Source organism: Leptonychotes weddellii, chromosome 11 (genome assembly GCF_054177405.1).
Source record: "Leptonychotes weddellii isolate Sample4059 chromosome 11, ASM5417740v2, whole genome shotgun sequence".
NCBI classification, from domain to species: domain Eukaryota; kingdom Metazoa; phylum Chordata; class Mammalia; order Carnivora; family Phocidae; genus Leptonychotes; species Leptonychotes weddellii.
Genome location: NC_138379.1, coordinates 94,439,629 through 94,455,436, shown reverse-complemented (window position 1 = coordinate 94,455,436; position 15,808 = coordinate 94,439,629). Strand labels below are relative to the sequence as shown.

Sequence of the window (15,808 nt, the reverse complement as noted above, 5' to 3'; positions counted from 1 at the left end):
CTGCTAGGGGCTTTTGACTTTAATCCTAAACAGTGTCAAGGAATGTTTCAAAGGAAGAAAGTAGCATTATCGGATTTGTCATGTTGTAAGCAAATGTTGGTGGTTGTTGTGAAGATGGAAAATAATGCTTTTTTTATTGTAGTAAAATATGCATACTATAACATTTACCATTTTCACCATTTTAACTGTGCAGCTCAGTTGCATTAAGTACATTCATGATATTGAACAACCATCACCAATACCTAGTTCCAGAACTTTTTTATCATCCCAAACAGAAACTCTATACCCATTACATGATAATTCTTTCCCTCCCCGGTCTTCCTAGCCCCTGGTAATCTCAATTCTACATCCGTCTCTATAAATATGATTATTTTACACATATGAATTTATTCATATCAGAGTTGTCCTTTGGTGTATGGATTATTTCATTTAACAAAATATCCTCAGGGTTCATCCATGTTGTAGCAGGTATCAGAACTTCCTTCCTTTTTACGGCTGAATAATAATCCATCGTATGAATTTATCACATTTTATTTATCCATTTATCTGTCAACATCTTGGGCTGTTTTCACTGTTTGGCTATTGTGAACAATTGTGCAGTGGTCCTCAGTGTACAAATATCTGTTTGAATCCCTGTTTTCAATCAGTTTGTGCAGATACCTATGAGTGGAATTGCTGGGCCATATAAGAACACTATCATAAATAGATTAAATTCTTGAGGAACCACCAAATGGTTTTCTATAGAGACAGCGTCATTTTACATTCTTGCCAGCAACATAGGAGGATTTCAATTTCTCCACATCCTCATCAACATTTGTTGCTTCCCGTGTTTAAAAACTTTTCTTAATTATAACCGTAAAGTGGTATCTCATGGTTTTGATATGTATTTCTAATGACCAGTGAAGGATGTTGAGCATCTTTTTATGTGCTTGTTGTCCATTTGTAAATTTTCTTTAGAGGAATATCTATTCAAGCTTTTTGACTGTATTTTTAATTGGGTTGTCTTTCTGTTGTTGAGTTGTAGGAGTTCTTTATATATCGTGGATGTTAAACCCTTATCAGATACATGATTTGCAAATACTTTCTCCCTCTCTGTAGGTTGCCTTTCCACGTTCTTGATAATGTCCTTTGATGCACAAAAGTTTCTAATTTTGATGAAGTCCAATTTATCTATTTTTTCTTTGGTTGCTTCTGCTTCTGGTGTTGGATCTAGAAACCCACCACTGAATTCAAAGTCATGAAGATTTCTGCCTATATTTTAAGAGTTTTATGGTTTTAGCTCTTATATGTAGGTCACTGATCCACATACTTTATTATTTTTTTCTTTTTTTAAAGTTCTTATTTTAATTTCAGTTGGTTGAAGTACATGTAACTAACATTATTCTCAGGTGTACAATATAGTGAGTCAGCACTTCCGTCTACCACCCAGTGCTCATGACGACAGGTGCGCTCCTTCCTCCCCATCACCTGTTTCCCCCATCCCTCCACCCACCTCCCCTCTGGTGACCAGCAGTGTGTTCTCTGTAGTTAAGGGTCTTGTTTCTTGGTTTGCCTCTTGCTCTTTCCCCCCCCATGATCGTTTGTTTTGTTTCTTAAATTCCACATATGAGTGAAATCATATGGTATTTGTCTTTCTCTGACTTATTTCGCTCAGCATAATACTCTCTAGCTTCATCTGTGTCCTTGCAAATGGCGAGATCTCACTCTTTCTGATGGCTGAGTAATATCCCATTGTATATATATATATATATATACCACCTCTTCTTCATCCATTCATCAGCCAATGGACACTTGGGCTGCTTCCATATCTTGGTTATTGTAAATAATGCTGCTATAAACATCAGGGTGGGTGCATCCCTTCGAAGGCATATTTTTGTATTCTTTGGGTAAATATCCAGTAGTACAATTGCTGGGTCATAGGGTAGCTCTATTTTTAACTTCTTGAGGAACCCCCACACTGTTTTCCAGAGTGGCTGCACCAGCTTGCATTCCCACCAACAGAGCACGAGGGTTCCCCTTTCTCCGCATCCTCGCCAACACCTGTCATTTCCTGTGCTGTGGATTCTAGCCAGCGGACAGCAGTGTCCATGCTTTACTTTTGACAGCCTTCCTTTCTGTGCCTTTGCTTCCCCCTGCTGTAGTGTGATTGTCTGCTTTGATGTCCTGACCAGACAGACTTGTTGTCCTACGAAAGGAGGTTGCTCAGTCCTGGTCAGTCCCCTAGTGTCATAGTGACTAAGCACCTAACCTCTCTGTGCTTCAGATTTCTTATCTGAAAAACAGGGAGGGTACCTTTCTCTTTTGGTTGGAGAGGGGACTGATGAGGGGACTAAGTGCGTAAGCACGGTAAGACTTTTCTAAACACTGGCTGGGATTGCCATCATTGTCATTATGCGCTGGGCGTTTTTATGTACGCTAACCTCTATGAACCCAGCACGATCATCAGATACTTAGGTATACAAGAAAAATAGGACGTTTAAGTGGTCTTGTTCCAAAAATTTTACTGATGCTGATAATGCCAGTGTTTTCTGAGACAGAGGGAGCTATTTTAAATATTACATTGTGGCATGTTATAATAAGTAATTAAAAAATCATCTTATCATAGGTGCTATTGACTTTTTACTTTTTAAAATTAAAAAGATTTTATTTATGTATTTGAGAGAGAGAGATAGCGAGAGAGAGAGCATGAGAAGGGGGTACGGAGAAGCAGGCTTCCCGCGGAGCAGGGAGCCCGAGGCGGGGCTCGATCCCAGGACCCCAAGATCATGACCTGAGCCGAAGGCAGACGCCCAGTGACTGAGGCACCCAGGCGCCCGGTGCTGTTGACTTTTTAAATAAGAAAAGCATTTGTGGTATTTATCAATAAAGTCTTTGGGTGCACAGTAGGAACAACAAAACGTATCCAGGAGAAAAAGTCACAGTGATGAAGACAGAGTCCACCAGATGCTAGCACAGGGACACAAGTTTAATTGTAAGTGCGTGGAAACACTTCCCGTCCGGGACAAGGTGGGTTCCGTGGAGCGAAGGAAGTACCTTCGTGGAGCCGGTGGCGGAGGTTGGCGCGGCCCTCCCTCCTCGTCCGGTGACAGGTGACCCCACGAGGTGGCGTCCGAGCCTGTTCTGAGGGCGGTTGGCGCTGCGCTGCCTCTCGGCGAGGTCACCACACGCTGAAGCCCAAGCGCCACGCACGGAAAGTTCTAGAATTGGGAAAGGAGGGGGAAGGAGCAGAGCGAGGAGACAGGGGCAGACAGGGTGTCTGAGGGCCTACAGTCTCTGCTCGCTCCTGTTCTGTGCTTCCTACCTCGTCCACCACCGAAGGGAGAAAACAGAAGCAGAACGTTGCTCTTCCTCTCCACCCCTTCCTTTCCCCCGACCGTACCTGCTGGGGTCTGGACCTTGCGAAACCGAGCCCACCTCCCCTGCTTGCACGAGGAAGGGCACGGTATCTTTTCATCGGAGCTAGGCATCTTCCCTCAGTGTCGGTTTTTACAGCTTACACCTTGGAAAGAAAGGGAGTGACCGTGTCACCCCAGCCCAGCCCCGTGGACGGACGTCACTGTGCGTGCTTGACCTCCTCCGAGGGACTCGAGCTGGAGGTCTGCACAGATTAAAGGGTAGGGGGTGATGGGAGGCGGGTCACAGCCCAGCACAAGACTGCGGATAATGTGCAATTCCGTGCCAAGCGTCCCTGTTCTTAAAAAAACCTCACCAACGTCTTCTGCTTCTTGCCCTGCTATTTCTACGGCTTCCAACCCTACACTGTGGTTTTATTTTACTTTATTTTTAAAATTGGGGGCCTCTTAGTAATCTCCAGATTGTCTTCTTAGGATCCAAGCTCTCTAGGCCTCCCTTTCCATTCCTAAGTCGCTCACCAAGGCGTTTTTCTGGGGAAAGACGTGGTTTCTGGGGAGGAGCTCCGTGCCTCCTGCTGAAGCGGGACTCAGCCCCTCAGCCACATCGAACAACACGAGCTTACGGTGCTTTCTGTGCTTTCAACAAAACAGAAGCGAGTAATTGTCAGGTTGTACCTGGACCTGCGACAGCAAACTTCCTCTGAATGTCATTTCTGGGGGGAATGGTTTTGGCTTTCAGTCGGTTGCTCTGCGAATATTTGCCCTATTCTGGCCCCTCTTCTCTGTTTAGACTGACACTGAAAATTAATTAGATTGGTGCTTGGAGCCCCAACAGTTATCGGGATGTTTAATGTGTTGTTTTATGTCTCTACCTTTAAGTGGCTTGAAAGACTAAAACCAGCAAGGGTTTTGAAGACAGCCAAGCATCTTGGGGCGTGGGCTGAGCCCCGCGGGAGGAGGACGGCCACACCAGGCCTCTGGCCGCTCCCCGCTGCCGGCTCTGTCCCCTCGGGCAGTGCCTGGCCGCCTGGACCACACCCTCCGGTTCTCTTGAGCCCAAGACTGTGGTTCGCCAAGGGTGACGTCTTCCCTCCGTTTCCTCCTGTGGTCCTGGCTCAGGGAATTTGCCGGTTTAAGTTTAGGTCGGAGCCGCTTCCACGCTCGCTCTTCTCTCGGCCCCCTTCCCTCCAGCGGACGCCCCGTCAGTCTCCCGGAGGCTCCTTCTTCCTTCCCTCACTTCTCAGACATCGGCCAGCAGTGCAGTCCTTAACCTCCATGAATGGCCACAGGTTACTTGCATTTTAATCCTGTGTCTCTAACTGAGGACAGTCATTACTTTTTCAAGAAATCACAGACATGAGTGGATAGCAAGGGTCTCTGGGAAGGGACCTGCCTCTGCCGCCTTCACTTAGTCCCGACGTGGTTTCTGGGCCTTTATCACCTGAAAAAAAGTTTTATAACTAGCTCCTTATTGCTTACACCTGTGTTTCCCAAGGCTCTCTACTCAGGTGCCCTTGGGGGTTCTAAGGGTGCGGTCCAGAGTCGCTCACCGTGGCCAGGGAGATGTCTTTGATGCTTTATGTTTGGTTCTATATCCGAATATTCGGTAACACACTTGCCAAGCCTCCAAGGTCTACCGCCAGACCTACGAACTTCTCCAGCAGCATTTCCCAAGAACATAAAAATGCAGGGCATGAACAGATGCTACGTAGAAGTGCACCATGGCAAAATAACTTTGGGAAAGGATTATATTAAAACAAGTTAACAGTCTTGCTTCTTGGAGGATTTTGTAGAGCCTCCAACGTGTAAATCCGTGTTCTGAATCTGTGATTTTACTTTTATTTTTTCATTTCCAAACTTATTTGACCAAGGATTTCTTTCTAATTAGGCATTTCTAAGACGCAGGGTTCTGGTGAAGACCGTGTGGGGAGGGGTGAAGGTCTCGTGCTGATCAGGCTACTTCTTGGTTTTCACGAGGGGAACCCCCCCACTGTGGGGTGCAGGGCCACTCATCCCCTTTCCTTGGCCAGCAGGTTCGTCATTTTTTCCCCTTTCTTCTTGCCACCCGAAGTCATTAAGTCTTCTCAAAAATTTCCTCAGTGTTTTGCCATTTTGCTTCCTTATTTGGGATGGGTATTTCAGTATATCCTTTTGCTGATCTGACATCCATGTGCTGAGTTGGCGGGAAGGGGGGAATATGTCCAGAAAGACAACTGAGTCCAGAGTTGAAGCGTCATTGCCCCTGAAGTCTGAGCCATCACTTTGCCAGGATGCACCTGCTCTCACTGAACACAGCTTTCCGTGATTCGCTTACAAAGGAGCGTCACACAGACCAGCTGAATATTGGTGAGGGCAAGGGGTAATGGGGAAGGGACTTTTCCTAAAATCAGCTAGGAATACTTCCTAAATTGTTTTGATAACTCTTCCTTTGTAGATACATTTTTAATTCATCATAGCCACTTTCTCATTTGTGTAGAAGACTCCATTCGGGAGAGAAGGCCTTTCCTGGTCCCATCTTTGAGCTGGATGGATTCAGCCCCATTAAGAAGTATATATCTCTGGGGCACCTGGCTGGTTCAGTCGGTGGAGCATGGGACTCTTAATCTTGGGGTTGTGAGTTCAAGTCCCATGTTGGGTGTAGAGATTACTTAAAAATAAAATCTTTAAAAAAAGTGTATCCCCAGATTTTTTCATAAATTAAAAAAAATTTTTTAAAAAGTTTTTAAATATTTATTTGAGAGAGAAAGAGAGAGCACAAGGGGGGGATGGGGTGGAGAGGCTAGGGGGAGAGGGAGAAGCAGACTTCCCACTGAGCAGGGAGCCCGATGTGGGACCTGATCCCAGGACCCTGAGATCGTGACCTGAGCTGAAGGCAGATGCTTAACTGACTGAGCCACCCAGGCGCTCCTATATCCCCAGATTTATTCATTTATGCAACAAAAACATTCATTTATCCATTATATGAGCTTTGTCCTAGGGGTAAAGGAGTGAACAGACATCTACTCTGACCTCAAACATCTTGTGGGGAGACAGAATGGGACCATCTTACACATGAAAGTATAAATGTGTAACAGCAGAGTATAATAGGGGACTTTGTTGCTACATCTGGAGGACTCTTCTTGGTCCTTATGGAATTTAATCACTTGGAGGCAAATGACGCCCTAGATTCCTGCTTTCTGTCCTACCCTGCTCCCCGTTTTCTTATTCACACCCCCCTCCTCTATCCATCTCCTAACTCCTGGCAATCTTCAAGGTTCGGTCCCCTTTCTCGTGTATGAATGTGCCTTGGGTGATCTCATCGATTTCAGAGTTTCATTTACTGTCCACTCCATGATCAGTTCCTGGCTTGTCCAGTGTTGACGTGATCGCATCCCCTCCTTGAATTCTGGCTGATTCTGACTAGCTGTGCGACCGCAGGCTTGCACAAATGTCTCTAAACCTCATTTTCTTGGAGATAATAATATCTCATCACTTAGTTGCTGTTGGGATAAAGGACATGTTTGTAAAGCACTGACCTCATTCCCTGACCTAAACTTGTTCTAAATCTGTCCCCTTTAAATCTGTATTTCCTGTTGCCTTCTAGGAATGTCCATTTGGATGTTCCATAGGAACTACCCATCCTACATGGAAGTTATGATTTTTTGCTCACCAGTTTCCTTCTCCTCTGTGTTTCTTATTTCAGTGAATGTTACCACAATTTACACTTCGCTTCTGTGGTTCTATGGGCATGATGTAGACTGTGGCTCCCAGATGCGTGGGGAGAAGCTCAGCCGGGGGCATCCCAGGACCACGGATGCACAGAGTAACTTGCTGACTCCCAGGCTCCAGGCCGTGGACGGAATGGTTTCTTTGGTCAGTTTATGGTGTTGTTCTGGGAGTCCTTCTCAGAGGTCTGGCCTTTCCATGATTTTTGTGAACAGGTAATTCCCCGTATTTCCTTTCTTCTAAAACTGGCGAAGGCAAATCCTGTCATTCTCAACTGAATCCTGACTGATGCACTACTTCATGGGATGATTTTGAGCAGTGAATGAAATAATACACATGCACATTTAAAACCACGCTAGACACATAGTAAGAGCCCAACAATTGGTCTTTGAATTATTTTTAAGTTCCAGTCATTGATATCGTTGAAACTGATTGCTCTGGGCTTTTCTGCTTCCCTTAGCAACTGCTATATATTTTTGTACTTTATAATATAATCATAATAGTCAGCGTTCTTATAAAGTTCACCATGTCGTTGGCTTTGTGCTGTTTTATGTATCATTAAATCCTCAGAACAGCCCAGTGGTGGGTAAGTGGTATCATCATCCCCCTTCACAGATGAAGTCACTGAGGTGCAGAGTCTAAATAATTTAGCCGGTATCACAGAGCTGGTCCGTGGAAGGCATGGCCGTCTGTCCTGCTAGTCACTGTGTAACACTGCTCCTGTCGTGGGATGAAACGCTGGTTCATGAAGTGTTTCTAGGTTATTTCCCCTCTCAATAGGACGGTAAGGTCCTCGAGAGCAGGGACGGGTCTTTTTTTCTGCGTGTTCCTCGTTGGAGGTCCTCCAAGTATTTTGTTCTTTTGATATTTGCCTTAAAAAAAGCTTTTTCGCTCAAAATAATTGTGTATTTACAGAAAGATTCCAAAGATAGAACAGAGAGTTCCTGAATACACTGTAGCCAGCTTTCTCGAGTGTTAACATCTTACCTGACGGCGATTCATTTACGAAGACGACATACGTTACCGCTGCCATGTCCTTACTGACTAATCCACAGACTTTAATTGGATTCCACTCGTTTTTGCATGTATGTTCTTTTCTGTTCCAGGGTCCAGCCCTGTACAGCAAATTGCATTTAGCCTCTCTCTCTCTTAAATCAGCAAATGAGCAAGAGAGGAATGCTAACTATGTGAGCCAACTGGCTAATGATCTCAAAAGTGTCTGGGGCCGTGTTCCTAGGGCCTCACGGCCTAACTGAACGCTCCGAGATTGTAGCTCCCAGGGTCTCCTTGGTGTTCAGGGAGACCGGTGCAATTTTCTGTTTCCTAAATTAGGGTAGTATGACGCACAAAAATTCAACATTTAAAAAGAAGAGGGTTTTTTTTGGCACTTAATAAGGATACAATTCAAGTTGAATGTATAATTCTTGTAGTTACTCTGAACTCTGTTCCCCTTAACAGCTTTATTAATAATAACTACTATTTGTTGAATGCCTTTTCCTACTTAGTAAATGCTTTATGGGCGATTTTGCTGTTAATCATCACATCAGTGCCGACAGATAATTTTAGTGTGAGGTTGTTACTTTTTGGTCTGCTTGGTGGCTTTTCCTTCTGTGAACCGCGCCTCTCCTACTTACCGGGTCCTTCCCGTGCTTTGACAGGCCCCCTGCCTCTCCCCAGGGTTTGGATACAGCGAGTAGTCCAGGAGTGGTCAGGTGACCCCAGAAGTAGGTGTGAGGAGCCTTTTCTGGGCTTGAGACACACAACTGTTGAGAGAGTTCTTGTTTTTTGGAGCGTGAGCTGTAAGAACCTGCAAGCTTGCAGCAGCTAATGGCCATCTTGCTACCCCACGGAGAACCCTTGCCTGAGAATAGAACTGAGCAGAAGGCCTCAGATTTCCAGTCACACCACTTGATTCCTTAGACTGGCCCAGAGCTGAAGGGGTTCTCACTACTTGAATTTCCCAGTTATGCAAGCTGATAAAATTCCCCCTATATGTGTGGGCTGGTTGGTTTTTGAATGTGCTTGTTTGGGTCGGTTTTCGGAGGCTTTCCACCGAATCACTCGGGAAGCTGTTGTTCTCTCTCTGAGTTTCAAAGGTCCATCGGTAACGGGTGGTAGGGCTGGGATTGGAGCCAGGCCTGCCCGGCTCTGAACCCAGTCCTTTCTGTCGCCCATGCTGCCTCTCATCAGTTCACGCCCATTCTGTGGACACGTGCAGCCTGTTTGTTCCGCACCAGCCCCTGAGCTAGGCCCAGGGCTGGAAGCCACATGACGGACTTCTAAGACTAGGTTTTTGTGTCATTGTGATCATCACAGTTATTAATACTGGATAGGTAATCAAATGGTTTCACCAACTGCATTACTGTCTGGTCTGATTCTCTTTCCATCCTGATCCCAGTGTGGTTACCAAAAGCTCCCTAATCTTGGTGTGGGGACTCTAACCAGGGCTGACATGGCGAGACTCTCCAAACCCACGGGCACTGCCCTACTTATGGCCCTTAGTATCCCTCACTGGGGTGTTTGGGTGAGTTTTTTACTTATTCATTTATTTACCAGGTATTTATAAAGCCTATGGTGTGTGGTCTGGCCTGGAGGTAAGGCTCGGGAACCCATGAAGAGTGACCCCTGGAATCTGCCCTCAAGAAGTGGGTAGCTTGGTTGAAATAGACACACAAAATTAGAACGCTACGTGGTCTGCACGATGATAAAGTGTTTGCTGAGATACTGAGGAGTGGGGAGGAGGAACAGTTAGCCCAGCTTGCTGCTGCCATGAAGATAGATTCATACCTTCAACATCTGATTTAATCAACGTGTCACAAGTGACTCGTTGGTCCCCTTGAGGAACGGTCCCATCCTGGGGGCTCAGATTCTGCGTTCAATACTGACAAGTCAGACCTGCAGCAGAGTAGCTAGATCGATGGGAGTCGGGCTCATGAGCAGCCCCCATGGCCATGACCCAGCCCTGAGGCTCGTGGGCCCATCATGTTTACGGGCAGAAGCTGGTTGACCTCCCCTGGGTGCGTCATCCCATCCACACAGGTGTTCAGTGCTCGCTCCTCAGTGCGAGTTCTCTGGGGGCGCTCAGGTGAGACACAAAATCCCACATGGTGTGCTCACCTGCGCATGTTCATTCAGGGGACCTTTCCCAGGCCTCCCTGTCTCTGATCTCATCTGTCTGTCATGCTCCTTCCAGACCCTGATGAACCAGTCAGGTGACTTGTGAGAGCCCAGAGCTTTATGTCTATTCTTACTTTCGCCCTCTTCCCTTCCCACGCTGAGTTAATGTCTGCTTATCATCATCGACATCAGCACCAAATGTGCTCAGGGCTCTGCTCACTGGAAGTGCTCTCACGACGTCTTTCCTGTCTTCCCAAGTCGTCCCCATGTGAGGCGACCGTCAGTAATCCAGGCACCAATGTTTTCCTCCTCTTCAGTGTGTGAAGGAGAGAGAGCACGCCTCCCCAGAGTGTGTCACTTTGGCATAAGGATTATTTTGAGCTGAAGGCAACTGAGAAGAAGCCCTCCCCCTCGTTGCCTAAAAGCGGGCCATATACCTGTAACCTCCCGCCCCTCCCCTCTCTTCCAGGAAGGACAGAAGGTAACCAGCCAGGACACCGCTAGCTAGACCCTTACCAGCCTAGAGGGGCCCCAGAGGAATGTACATGCTAAACTTTACTAACTAGATTATTTCTTCCGTTGGTCCCCTGATATATTTACCTTCCCCCAGTGCGCTGCCCCTAGAAACTCAGATTTCTTTTCCTTTGTCTTGTTTCTTCTCTGAAAATGTATATTTTTTTATTAAGATGTGATATAAACCCTGATTCTAACTCCTGACTTCTCAGCCGGTGCCCCCATGTGTCTACATGACACACATGTTAATAGACTTCTGGTTTTCTCCTTCATCTGTCTTTTGTGAGTCTAATTTATAGGCCCCCCCCTGGAGAACCCAGGAGGCTAGAGGAAGTTTTCTTTCCTCCCCTACAGAACTCAGAGAGAACCCCACAAGATTACAAGTATGAGCTGGGGCAAAGGCATTGGTGGACGCCAAGTTCTGGCCATGTTCAGGGGACGCGTGCTCTCTGGACCAGGTGGGGCCACCCTAGGCGCATTTCCTGCCGTGAACAGGTGTCTTGCTCCAGAATCCCAGGGGTCTGCACTGCCGCTTTTGGGGGCTTGTTAGGTGTTATAGGCGTGAATCTGTAATAAAATTATCCCTCTATTTAAATCTGACCCTATTTAAATCTTGGCAGCCTTGTCATTCTTCCAAATAGGTCAGAATGATACCTGCTATCCCCAAAACCTAAAGATTGTTGTTCTTTTTTCTTGGTGGCAGGAGTTGGAAGGTGCAGCAGCTTGCTGTTCACCTGGGAGGGGATATTTTGTGGGGTGCAGGCCACTGGACCCAATATTCGCTGAACAGAACCACCTGGAAGAAAAGATAACTGGTTGTCCTAATGCCATTAATTAATTAATTCATCTTTCCCACTGAATTAAACTGTCATCTTTATCCCAAATTAAATCTTTATACACTGTCATGGAAATGTCTCCAAATACACAAAGACGTACGGGTAACTTAAAAGCAAGTAGCTGAACAATATGGTTAGTATTTACATACATTACAGTTACAGAAATAAAAATATATTTAAAGAAAAAAACGTGTGTAATAGTGATTTCTTTTGGCGAGGGGAGGGCAGTGGGATACAGGTAGAGGGAAATTTTCCCTTTTTACCTCATAACAATTGCTAAAAGCTAACATTTATTGCACGTTTCAGGCCCTGTTCTGCAGCTTTGCCCGTTTTCTTTCCTGACTCTCGACAAGCCTGTGAGGAAGTTAGGAGGGCAGCATCTCGCAAACGACACGATTCCTGAGTTCACACTGTGTGCCTCAGCTTACGGACAGACTATCTGACTGGGACCTGAAGCCGTTACTTCCACCCTCACCAGCAAAATGTAAATAGAAGTGGCCCTTAAGGAATGGGGTTGTTGTGAGGACCACGTGGGATGCCCAGCAGTCCTCCCTTTACCTCGGCGTGGCTCTTGGGACTTCCAGTGACCCGAAGCAGATGGTCCTCCTCCTGCCGCCGGGGCTGGGGGTCTGCAGGTGCCTGATACCGTCATTCTATTTTATTATTAGTTACTGCTGTTAATCTACTGAGCCTAATTTACAAGTTAAACTTCATCATAGGTGTGTACGTGTAGGAGGAAACACCTGATCTGTAGGATTCGGTCCTACCCCTGGTCTCAGGTGTGCACTGGGGGTCTCGGGCCGTCTCCCCTGCGGGTGAGGGGTGCGGCACATGTAGATGGCAGCCCCAGATGCTCCTGAAACCACTGTCACTGTTAATGATCATCATTGTCTCCATTTCATAGATGACAAAATTGAGGCACAAAGGTTTTAAGTGACCCGCGAGTAAGAGGTAAAGCCACGTTCTCGACCCAGTCTGACACCAAAACCGACGCTCTCCATTACTAATCAAACTGCCTTCTCAATTCTCCTGCATCTTTGAGGATTCTGTAAGCATGCTTAGGAATGAACGCATGTTACTCACGTATCTTGGAGAAATTTAAAACTGCCAGAAATGTGAAAGGAGCATAAGTAATTTTCTACAAGATGGACAGAGATTTCTAAACTATCACCTGTGTGATTTTTAAGAGAGCCTTGTAGATATTAATAGTTTTATTTAAAAACAGCTTTACTGAGCTACGATTTACATACCATAAAATTCACCTGCTAATGGTGGTTGATTTTTTTTTTTTTTTTAAAAAGGGAAGAATCCTAGTTAGGAGTTTTGTTTTGGCTCATGGTACAATTTTCAAAGTCACTCTGGTATTTAGCTTCGTGTGCAATAATTTGATTCAATTCAACCCACTCACAGTTGTGAAGCACCAAGAGGGGAGAAGGCCTTGGGGAATACAGCAGTACCTTGAAAGTCCCCAGGCTTCCCTCAAGTTTAATGCTGGTGTTTTTTGATAATTTGCATTTCATTATTTTTGTCCTCCTTTCCTCTTGATGTAAATCACGATTAAATTAGACACAATGCCCTTGCTCTTCTGTGTGTGTGATACTTAGTGATCCATTCACTGTTTCTGCTGTCAGGATTTTCCTCTTCCTTCCTGTTTGTTCTGAAGAAGCTGCACTCACTCGTGGTAAAGGAAAGACTTCTCTGATGTTCACTATATTCCTTGGAAGTAATTCCAACCTCGTGTCTTAGGCTGGTCATTCTGGTCTCAGAATCTCCCTAGTCAGCAAGATTCCTGTGGTTACTATGAAACCCCACCACGGGTTTCATACTCATATTCGCGGGACCCCTTCGCTCTGAATTTCCCACATCCCGTGTCTGGTCACAGCCCGGCCTGAGCTGACATCACGCCTCCGTGCATTCCGAGCAGGGTTACTTTGTACCGGGGATAGTCCTTCTCCCTGGGGACCTGGGTCTGGCGTGTGCGACGAGCCAGAGAAGATCCAGGGGAAAGCGCACGGAGGTTCTGGGAGAGTTACAGATCGTGGGGGTGGACGCTGTGATGCTGGAACGGTTGGTGTAGCCATCAGGACAGAGTTCACAAGCCGCCTGGGGCAGAGCCCAAGTCTGACCCTCTCGGTTCCTTGGTGTCGACGGAGCTGGGAGGAACACGGACTCTGGACTCAGAAACTCATCGATCCAGATCTCAGCTTTATCACCTTGGACAGCTTACTTAACGTCTCTGGGCCTGTATTCTCACCTCTAAAGTGGGTTAATAGAGAAGTTTTAAAACTTTCTTGTTTCTGGTTTCCTGGGTCTTAGTAATTTTTTTTGAAGTGCCTTTGGACCAAAAGAGATGTCCAACAGTCCTATTGATGAAGTAGTTAGGTCCAAATCAACTTAAAAATTATTTATGTTCCCGGGGCACCTGGGTGGCTCAGTCATTAAGCGTCTGCCTTCGGCTCAGGTCATGATCCCAGGATCCTGGGATCGAGCCCCGCATCGGGCTCCCTGCTCCGCGGAAAGCCTGCTTCTCCCTCTCCCACTCCCCCTGCTTGTGTTCCCTCTCTCGCTGTGTCTCTCTCTGTCAAATAAATAAATAAAATCTTAAAAAAAAAATTATTTATGTTCCCAAAACGTAGAAACTATTTGAAAAAATAAACATAAATTGAAAGAAAAATTATTATTATTTTTAAAGATTTATTTATTCCTTTTGAGAGAGAGAGCATGAGTGGGGAAAGGGCAGAGGGGGAGGGAGGCTCCCCACTGAGCCACGTGTCCTCATTCTCCTGGCACTTGCTGGGACAAACTCTCAATCTCTGTGGGCCTCTGTGGTGCTGCTCATTAGCTGAGAGAAATAACCCCTCCTCCCAGGACTGTTCTGAGCCTCAACCCTTGGCATTGACTAGAACAAAAAGGGTTCTTTCACAAGGACCACAGGAAAGAGGACCTAAATGTCTCTCGTGTGAACATCATATATCTTGACGCTGGAGATGTGTTTTCGATCTCAAGCATATTCTTCTGTTTGCAACAAGAGTTTGTCACTCAGTTTAACTCTGCGCGTTTGCTGCCTCTTTTGTGTCCATGATCCAGAGGCGTTTTACTTTCCCAGGGGGAATAGGGGAGAAGAATTGTTTGCCTTCTCCGATAGGTCCAATCCTTAAACCACGCAGGACACATGATTCCTCTCTAGGAAACGGTGCCTTGAGAAGTATTTTTACCCATGAGAGAGGAGAAAAGAGTCCCCAGCTCTGATAGTTGACCAGGTGAGGGGGCAGAGCCGACGGCTCTCCTTCAACCTACAGACTCCTGGTGGAGGAGAAGACAGGTGCTTTCACGGGGAACGAATGAGACCTGAACTGGAGACTCTGGTTGTTGAGAACGGTTTCAGAGATCTGACTGACTGCTGGGGCTGGAAGCCTGGGGTGGACAGTTCTGTCTGCCGAATATCACTGATGGCATTTTGATCATGAAAGTCAGGGTCCAGGAATTGGGAATAGAGGTCAAAGAAGCGAAATTGGTCTGTGTGATAAAGTCATGGGAATTTCCTGTTTTTCCTGGTGGTCCCAAAAATGTGTTCAAGGGCCTCTGAATTTGGGGAAACGGACAAAGGGAGGGTACGGGCGAGAGGGAGGTGAGGGCCCGAGAGGAGAAGCAGCAGGAAAGAATGCCGGTGTGCCACGGGGACCAGAAGCTTTGACAGTGAACTGTGGCTCGTCTCCTCTTCTGCGCTCCTGTCTTCCCCATCAGGCTGCCATCAACCTGCTCCTCAGTGCAGTTGTGACGGCCCGGGCGTGGGGAGGGGGGGGCTGTGCCCTGCCGAGGAGGACAGCCGGCCTGGAGGGTGGCAAGCCCCAGATGCCCGCGGCGAGGCTCCAGAAGGAGCGTGGAGAAGAGACGCTGGGGACAGAGAAGAGGCAGAAGAGATGGTCGGCCTGCCGGGGCGTGGAGGTCCTCAGGGGCTGAGGGGCGCTGCGGTCCGCTGGGGGCCGGGGGAGGGCAGGGCAGACCAGGGGAGGGGAGGCAGATGGGGGGGCTCTCATTTTTGTGTTCAGGTGTTTGAGAAAAATTGAATCGCAGCCGGCTTGGCTGGCTCGGGGTGCCCACCCCGCGAGGAAGGCCAGGCCCACGTGGGTCTCACAGAGGCACATTGTCTCCTGGGCCCTCCCCCCCTGCAGGGACTCCGGGAGCTGTGAGAGGGGGACCTCGGTGATCTGTGCGCCACGGGGAGCTGGCCAGCCAGCCAGAGGCTCCGGCTCCCTGCCCGGCTTCACCTTCTGCCCCCCGGCC

General features: G+C 47.1%; 1 long non-coding RNA gene across 1 annotated transcript; it reads left to right on the top strand.

The window, feature by feature from the left end:
• Positions 1-6,168: 6,168 nt before the first annotated feature.
• LOC145716346 (uncharacterized) lies at positions 6,169-14,096 on the top strand. Its single transcript, XR_014138972.1, has 3 exons — positions 6,169-12,159; positions 12,429-12,572; positions 13,156-14,096. It is a non-coding gene; the product is annotated as an uncharacterized LOC145716346 (long non-coding RNA).
• The last annotated feature ends 1,712 nt before the right edge of the window (positions 14,097-15,808 follow it).